We start from the raw sequence: 8,788 nt of genomic DNA on the forward strand, positions 1-8,788 counted from the left end.
GAAACTTGAGGCCAATTAGTGCTAAAAAATATATTTGGTGTCAGTAGCAAGTTTGCAAACAAACACTATATCCAACGCAAAGCAGTTGCACTGCTAGAAAAGCAAAGCTGAATAGAGCGTATAATCTAATAAAAACGACTGTTTCTGAAAACTGGAAGTGACTCTTCCTGAGGTCTTTGTATAGCAACATAACACATTTCAATCAATCAATCAATCAATTAGCTTTTTTCAAGAGACTTGAGGTCCATTTAAAGGACATACAACATACAAGTGTCTTCCTACGAGAATATGTTCGTAACAAAATCAAACTTCTGATAAAGTCCAGATAGCCTATACCTTCCACCGTTCTTCATATCCAAAGGTTGAACTCATTTATACCTTTCCATTTCAGTTTCACACGATATCCAAGACTCAAAATCTCATGCATTGTACTGTCGATTCTTTCATGCAGTGACTTTTGCCTTGCCAGGGTATGAAACTTCTGTCTTGGAGCTTTTCAACGCCAAAATCAAAATCAAAAATATAAATACGACCAAAAATTAGTGGTTTGCATGAAGGAGCAAGACAGCACACTACCCAACCCAGAGGTTGTGTGTTCCAGTCCCACTCTTAGTAATTTTTGAGTTTTTCGGTCCAAAGCTGCTAAATCCCAACCCGAACCCCAAATCCCGGGATTCAAACCACAAATCCTGGGCCCAGCAGCGCACGTAGCTACTGCCTGAGCTATTGCTCCACACACTAGAATAGTTTTTTTGGTCGTATTTATCTTTTTGATTTGGATATTGGATTTTAAATGCTCAAAATGGGCGTAACCCTGGTTCAGAATTTGCATAACCCCGCCCTAAATTAGCATAACCCTACCCCTACATTTGCATAACCCTAATTTTTCATAACCCTATCCCTAAATATGGGTAACCCTAACCCTAGTTCCAAATGGGTATAACCCTAAAAAAAAATATATATATATATACTCCTTCAGATTATAGAGCTCAAATTGTTATGGAAAGTTTAGCTGATGTGTGTGTAAGAAGTTTATCGTTCTTGTTCAAACAAATGTGGAATAAATGGCCATCAAAGATCGGAAGAAATACAGAGGCAAATCATTATTTCATCGCGTTTTATTGAAACTTATTTACTCAGTCCATCAAAGTAACAACAGTGTCAGGATTATATAGAATATAGTAACAGTCATTCAAAAACACAAGTCAAATATTCCAAGGAACAAGCAGGTAATACATTATGCTGCAAAATCTCCCAAAAAATAAATATATCTTTTTTTCCCCACAAAGTGAAACGCCAGCAAATGAAATGTAAAAGCAATTCAAACAATAACGGATCAAATCAAAATCTCTTAATACAATTAAACAAAGTGCAACAAGAAAAGAGGTAGTCCCTATAGATAGTTAAACAAATTAAAAGTGTTAATATGCACACAGTTTCACATGTTTCCTTTTGGTCAAGATTCACATTGAAAAAAATTATTAATACAATTCCATTAATAACTATGTATATAAGGACACTGGGTAGTTGGCTTTGTACACAAATACACACTTTAATGTCTTGCTTGTATAAATTAGACCAAATATGCCCAAACCAACAGGAATTGATGCAAGTTAAACAACATCATTGGCGTTTTTTGCCAGAAGGGGAAAACACAAAAAAAAAAAATATGAGACCGTCCCAAAAGTGCTTCTACATAGAATTGAAAGGATGTTGGGGGGGGGGGGGGCTATGCAGGGTGTCGGGTTCAAAGTTACCTTAATCGAACCCATTCAAAAAGTCCCAAATAACATTTACAGCTCCGGAATAAAATTAAGAGACCACTGCAAATATTTAGTCTTGTTTTACTCTTTAGAGGCATATGTTTGGGTAAAATTTCTACCAAATTCACAATAAAAATATTGTCATTTAGAACATTTCCATTAAGTAATGTAGAGATAAAGAAAAATGTGAGAAAAATCCAGACTGGTCTCTTATTTTTTTCCCGGGTCTGTATATATACACACACACAGGTGAAAGTTGAAAAATTAGTATATCGTGCAAAATTTCATTTATTTCAGTAATTCAACTTACAAGGTGAAACTAAAATAGTATATAGACTCATTACATGCAAAGTGAGATATTTCAAGCCTTCATTTGTTTCAATTGTATTTATTATGGCTTTTCAAAATCTCTGAAAATTGTAATATTACATAAAAATCAAAAAATTTGAATATCGTGCAAAATTTAATTTATTTCAGTAATTCAACTTACAAGGTGAAACTAAAATATTATATAGACTCATTACATGCAAAGTGAGATATTTCAAGCCTTCATTTGTTACAATTGTATTTATTATGGCTTTTCAAAATCTATGAAAATTGTAATATTACATAAAAATCAATAAAAAAAGGATTTTAAATACAGAAATGTCGGCCCTATATAAAGTATAATCATCGATATGTACTCATTACTTGGTTTGGGCCCCTTTTGCGTGAATTCTTGCCTCAATTCCAATTCATTTTCCATGATATTCTAATAATATGAGCATCACCTGTATATTGAGGTTCTAGTGAGTTACCCCACTGCACTACAGCACCGGTTCAGTCGTTCATCAGTAGCAGCGGTCTCTCAAGTTGCTGTCACGAAGGGCACGGAGGCTGGACAAGCTCTTTGTAAACTGCGGGAAAAAGAGAAAAAAGTTAGATCTAAAATTTGATGATTTTTTTTTGGACAGGTATAAAAGAACTGAACCTGGAATAAAAAAGGTTCCAATGTAGCATTCTCACATCTGGTGCAAACTAAGAAAGCAGACCAATAGCAGAAAAAAAGGGGTGATGAGTATATGTGTACTGATGCATATGTATGTGGGTGACATAAATATATTTTTTTATTGTTTTTTGTTCTTTTACTTAAATTGTTTGAATAAAGAAATTGGTAGGATATTGTAAATGTAAAAAGGTAACTCAGATTAATACATGACCCTACAATAAAGTACATAAAAAAAAAGTCAGTGCACCTCTTCTTGATTTGGTGGTTGGTTAATTTGAAAATACATAATATTAACGGAAATTGAAGAGAAAAAGGAAATGAATAAATAAATCATATTTTACATTTCAGTTTGTGTGTATTGGTTGATTGTTGCGCGTTACCTTCGTGCTGGTTGGGCCTCCTTGGCGTGGACATCAGGGTGGAAGTGGGCAACATTTTACTGCGCAGAGGGATCCCACTTCTAGACACTGGAGGCTAGTCGAGCTGGAGCCCTTTATGGCAGGACGGATGTAGGCGTTGGCCATGAGGTGTTCTGCAGCTGGCCTGGGGACTGTTTTGGGGTGAACAAGACAAGAAAGTAGAATTAGTGAACTGACACTTCTGCCTGTGAAGAAAAGACACTGCAGGCATTTTTATTTATTTTTTAAACCACTGGTCAATTTTGTGATTTTTTTTCAGAAAAAAAATGCATTACGGAAAAAAAATATTGTCTCAATGCAAGTAATCAACTGGCAAAGCTAAACTATATCTATGAGTTAAAAACCTATTCACCTGCAAATTGAGGAAAGGAGGGAAGCACTGGATTGGTTGGAATGGGAACGATGGAAACACTGGGAGCCCCGACAAGGTAAAGCATGCTCCTCTGCAGCTTATCTGAAAGAGATACAAAAAGTAAATATTTCAAGCAGATTAGACGCAAAACAGTAGGATTACATTTTTTTAAAGTACAGTGGGGGCTGTTTTATAAAGCCAGTTTTCCTTTTAAATGGACAATAAAAGGACTGTAGAATGTAGTCTATTCTGCAAAATTCCAATTTAACACATCAAACCTTTAAAGAATTTTTTGGGCGCTTTGCGAGTAAGACCAGATTCCTTAACATGCGAAGAACCACATTAGAATCTTTTTCTCTCACCTGATTCTGGTCTGGAGCACTGTTGGTTGGACCCAGACAGACCCAGACGTAGGGCTTGAGACTGGGCTTGATAGGCGAACCCAGGGGAAGGGTAGTGTGGGGTGGAGGGAGTGGAAGGAGGGTGGTGGATGTGCCCAGGAGTAGGGAACTGTGTCTGTCTGTCCGGCCGTCCCTGTCCATGTGTCTGTGTCCATCCGCCTTTTGGCCAGTCGCGTGGTGGGGGAAAGATGAAAAAATTTGAAAAAAATTAGGGATAATGGAGTGAGTTATTATTCATTCTTCTACCTCAGAATGTAAAACCTATGTAGTAGGTAGCCCAATTTTGTGTACATTATTGTAAAGTCTTACCAATTCTTCTACCTCAGAATGTACAACAAAGTGTAGGAGATAAAGGAAGGAGGGGGTGGGGGGCAGGAGGCCATAGTCTTCGTCTTCCTGGAAGTGAGCTGGAAGTTGACGTGCTGGCTTAGTCCTGCCTTAGACCTACAGGGGCCGGCACACACACACACCCACACCCCCCCCTCAGGTTAATAAACCTGAAGTAGCGGTGAGATCTATTGCCATGTGTTAATAATGGAGAGCGGAGGGAACATTTGAGAAAGTGAATGAATTGGCACACAATGACAGAAATAACTGCACAAAAAACACAGAACAACAACAAGCCAGAATATCAATATTTAAAAGTTGCTCATTGAACCTTTAAACAGTAAAATCCTGAGTGCAGGTTCTGAAGCGAGGACGACGGGTGGGAGAAAACCGGACTGCAGGCTGCAAGGAAGGAAATCAAAGGACACCATATTTAACAGTCGCTCAATTCAAATCATAACATTCATAAATGACACTTACACGACAGTTGCACTGTGGGGGATACACACTGGTGCTTTTAGTACAAGTAGGACGTTAGTAGGCCGCTTCGAACACAGCCACACAATCACGCCCTCAATCTGCAGGAACACCTGAGAAAAGACAGTAAAACATCTGCTCATTCATGTGTCAATCAATGCTGAGCTTGAGCAACAGGAGAAATTAACAGCTAGTGATTGTACTCATTCAGTTAGTTAAATGAATGATTACTTTAGCACCGTCTACTGCACAGAAACATCTTTCTTTTTTTAGTACTACCAAGTAGATCTCAGTTGTCTCCTCACCTGAAATCAAGTCCACGGCATGTTCGAGTCCAGCTGGCCCGATGTCCTTTGAAAACCTTTTTAAAGCTGGGGCACAATATTCTGTCAAGGGGGAAGGGGGGAAAGAAGAAAAAAATAGAAAAAGTTGTGGGAAAATTGAGTGAGTTATTATTTAATAAAGAGACTTGGGAATAAAACAAATAAGTAAAATTAATTAATAAAAATAAACAATGCAACCCTTGCCTCTTAATTTCAGATTCAACACACCTGTTACTTCCCCCTTGGTGGTTGTTAAGTTATCCGGGTTATGTTTTATGATTTGTGCCTTAACTTGAAAACGGCATGGCTGAGACAGGCAGCATAGACGGCTCAAATCCTTTCTTGCTTTGTATTTATTTAACATGGTGAATGATGGAGCATTGGGATTAGGTTGATAACCTTAGAAACACAAGATAAAAAGAAATCCAGTTAGTTCATCAATCATTCATTAAATAAATAATTCTCTAAATAAATTCAAATGCATAATCAATCAATTGATGGGTGACCCCTTATTTGCAATGTCGAGTCACACAAATGCAAAGCAAAAAACAATACATACACAATGCAAATACATCACAATAAACAACTGATAAAGAATTTGTAAAACATTTAGACCAGGGGTCTCCAACCTTTTTTCAACTGAGAGCTACTTTGAAAAAATTAAAGTGGCCAAGAGCTACTTGTATCAAATCGCTTATATTTATTTACATAGCACACATCAAATGAATTAAGCTTCTGTTTGTACACGTGTGAAATTGCAATACCCAATGCTTATCATAAATAATTTCCCATCAAAGGTCCAAGAACACATTACTTTACACTTTTTGTGGGCCACATATCAGTGAAAATTGACATCAATGTCTGTATTACACTTCTTATTGTGACGCAACAGTGTTTCCCCCAGGAAATGTCTTAGTCAAGGTGGTCACCACCCAGGTGTGGAGGAGGGGCGGCGCAACGCGGTGCGCCGAAAATTTTGGGGGTATTTTGCTCAAAGATGCCAATACGCACTACAGAAATAAACAACTGCTTATTTGAATAAAACAGACAACTGACCTTACAGTTGTACATTTTTAAAGTTCCTTTTTGGATAGGGGGCTGTTGTGAGATTATTGTGGACAATTAGGCCTACTGTGATGCGATAGCCTATAATTCATTAATGGTTATTATTAGCCTACTTGCTTGATTTCTTTTTAAATACAGAAGTTATTGGTCGTTTTGGAACATGTATTTCCCAATTTAAAACGTAAAAATAAAGCAGCATTGAAATTCAGAAAATAAATCTTGTATGGCTACTATAGCAGGCTGTTTTACAAATAACTAAATACAATGTGTTTTCCCCTTAAAATTATTAAATACATTTATGCAAAGGTCAAAGACAGTGCATGCCGTAGTTATGCATGGCCGCATGCAGAGCCGCAGAGCAGCACACACACCAGCTGATAGAGAAACGCTTTGAGACACGTGAACATTTATTTACCGCAAATCGCAAAGTTTTGACCATGGGAAGAGGTGCATTTACCTTCATCAGATTTTTAACTTGAAAAAAAAAAAAAAAAAAAATTTTTTTTTTTTTTTTACAAGTCGGTTAACCTATCAGGCGAGCTACTGAAAACCCGCCCGCGAGCTACCGGTAGCTCGCGATCGACCTGTTGGAGACCCCTGATTTAGACTGATGTAGAATGGCTGCAATTAAAATGAATTGAGTTAAAGTACAATATAGCATAATAAAAACAGTTACAGGTAGAATTTGGCAGATTAAAGATAATATGTCTGAATTGGTTAAAGGATATGAAGGTATTCCTTTGTTGCTGTAAGTTGTTCCAGGAGTCAGGGGCACTGAAGCTAAAAGCAGAAATAAAAACTATTTTATTAAAAATATATAATATTATAAAATATATATTATGAACGATAATATAACCTCGTTTACCATCTATATAATAAGCTTTAATAATAAACCACTAAGTGAGTTATCGTTTAATCAATGGCGCTACTGGTGAACAAACATTTCCACCACGTGCGCTTCCACCACATGTGCGCAAGACGTCAGTATCGTCCACGCCATCACATAAGACAAATTTACCTGACTTTAACATGTGGGAAAGAAGAGTAGGACATGGTTAAATTCAAACGTATCTGACAATTACAATGCCCACTTACTTCCAGATTAATGTGTTACATCCAGACCATGAGGTAAGGTCATACATTGAGATGAATTGTTTAACCAATACTGCTTAACACATTAACGGATCAATCTCCTCCCTCCCTGGTTTGTCACAAAACTCCCTGGGAGCATCAGAGATGGTGAAGTGGCCCGGGGCAAGCTGTGGTATTTTGGTGGGTCTGCCCTTTAACGTCACCTCTCTCGCAGAGGATTCCAACACTCCCTTTGTCTTCCTCCCTGAAAGAGAAGGAAGAAAGGAAGTGGGCAAAAAGAGGGAAAAAAACTGTTTATTTTTTCTGGCACAGACATATTTCACTTTAAATTTTCAGAAGGTCAAGGAGCGCCGGCAGTGTCTAGATGTGGGAAAGGCTTCCTGTGACCTCGGACCTCAGCAGGGCCCTGAAGCTGCAGCTCGTCTTAACAGTGGGGTGAAATCTGACATTTAGGTTTTATTCAAATTAACCTGAAATATATGCATCCCTTTATACCTGGGCCTGTGTCTAATGGCATTGTTGCTGGTGCGTTTCTGCATATATTAAGAATGCATGTACACCCCACACACACATCACATTTCCATACTCATAAAAAGCATACACATACACTAATATGCATATTATGTGTGCAAATAAATGTAGTGTTTGTGCATGCATTCTTGATACATGGACTAAATGGCACCTCATACTAACCAGTGCTCTGACATTGTGAAACATATAGAGGCACAGCAGGGAGGATAGCTAATTCCTCAGGAAAACAACACAGGAAACAAACATTGAACAAGTCAAATATACAAGTGATAAAAATACAATTACACAAAACAAAATATTACAATGAAAAGCACATATGTACACACACAGGCTCTCATAATATCCCCAAAACCCCATCCATTACAATGCATTAAAATTATTATGAATTAGTACTATTGTCTTATGTAGGCTACATTGATAGGAAAGTAGCACACCAACCCAATTCACAATATATGAGTAAATTGGGGCCAGACCATATCCCACCCCACATAATCATTTAAATCAGGACAGGACATGCACAAGAAAATTTGAAGGGCAAAAATTAGAGAACTGAAAAATAGATCTTATCATAATGGAAAATAATAACAATTAAAATAGCAATAACAATAAAAGTATTCATGACAATAAGTTAAATAATATTAATTAAATACAAGAAAAAGATAACCAACAAGAAAAATAAAGAAAGATGTATCTTCAAAAACAAGAGCAAGGTGATTTAAGAAAAACAAGAAGAAGAACTTTGTTTCAAGACTTCTTGAATATAGAAATATAGGCTAAATTTAACTTATCTGTTCAGCTTGCAAGTCATCATCTGAATACAATAGAGCCTAGGCGCCACCTGCTGTCCAAACCATATATTTCATGTCACAACATTTAAAATAATGTATGCCAAATGCATGCACTGATGAAATACTAAGCATATGTGTCTCTTCAATATCCAGCAGATATCCAATATCCAGTGGGTGTGTCATGGAATTGGTTTTAACTTGTTAACTGTCTTACTGTTAATCGACCACAACCATAGTTCTTTAATTTTTATTGAAATTGGAG

Source organism: Ammodytes marinus (assembly GCF_949987685.1).
Source record: "Ammodytes marinus genome assembly, chromosome: 24".
NCBI lineage: Eukaryota > Metazoa > Chordata > Actinopteri > Uranoscopiformes > Ammodytidae > Ammodytes > Ammodytes marinus.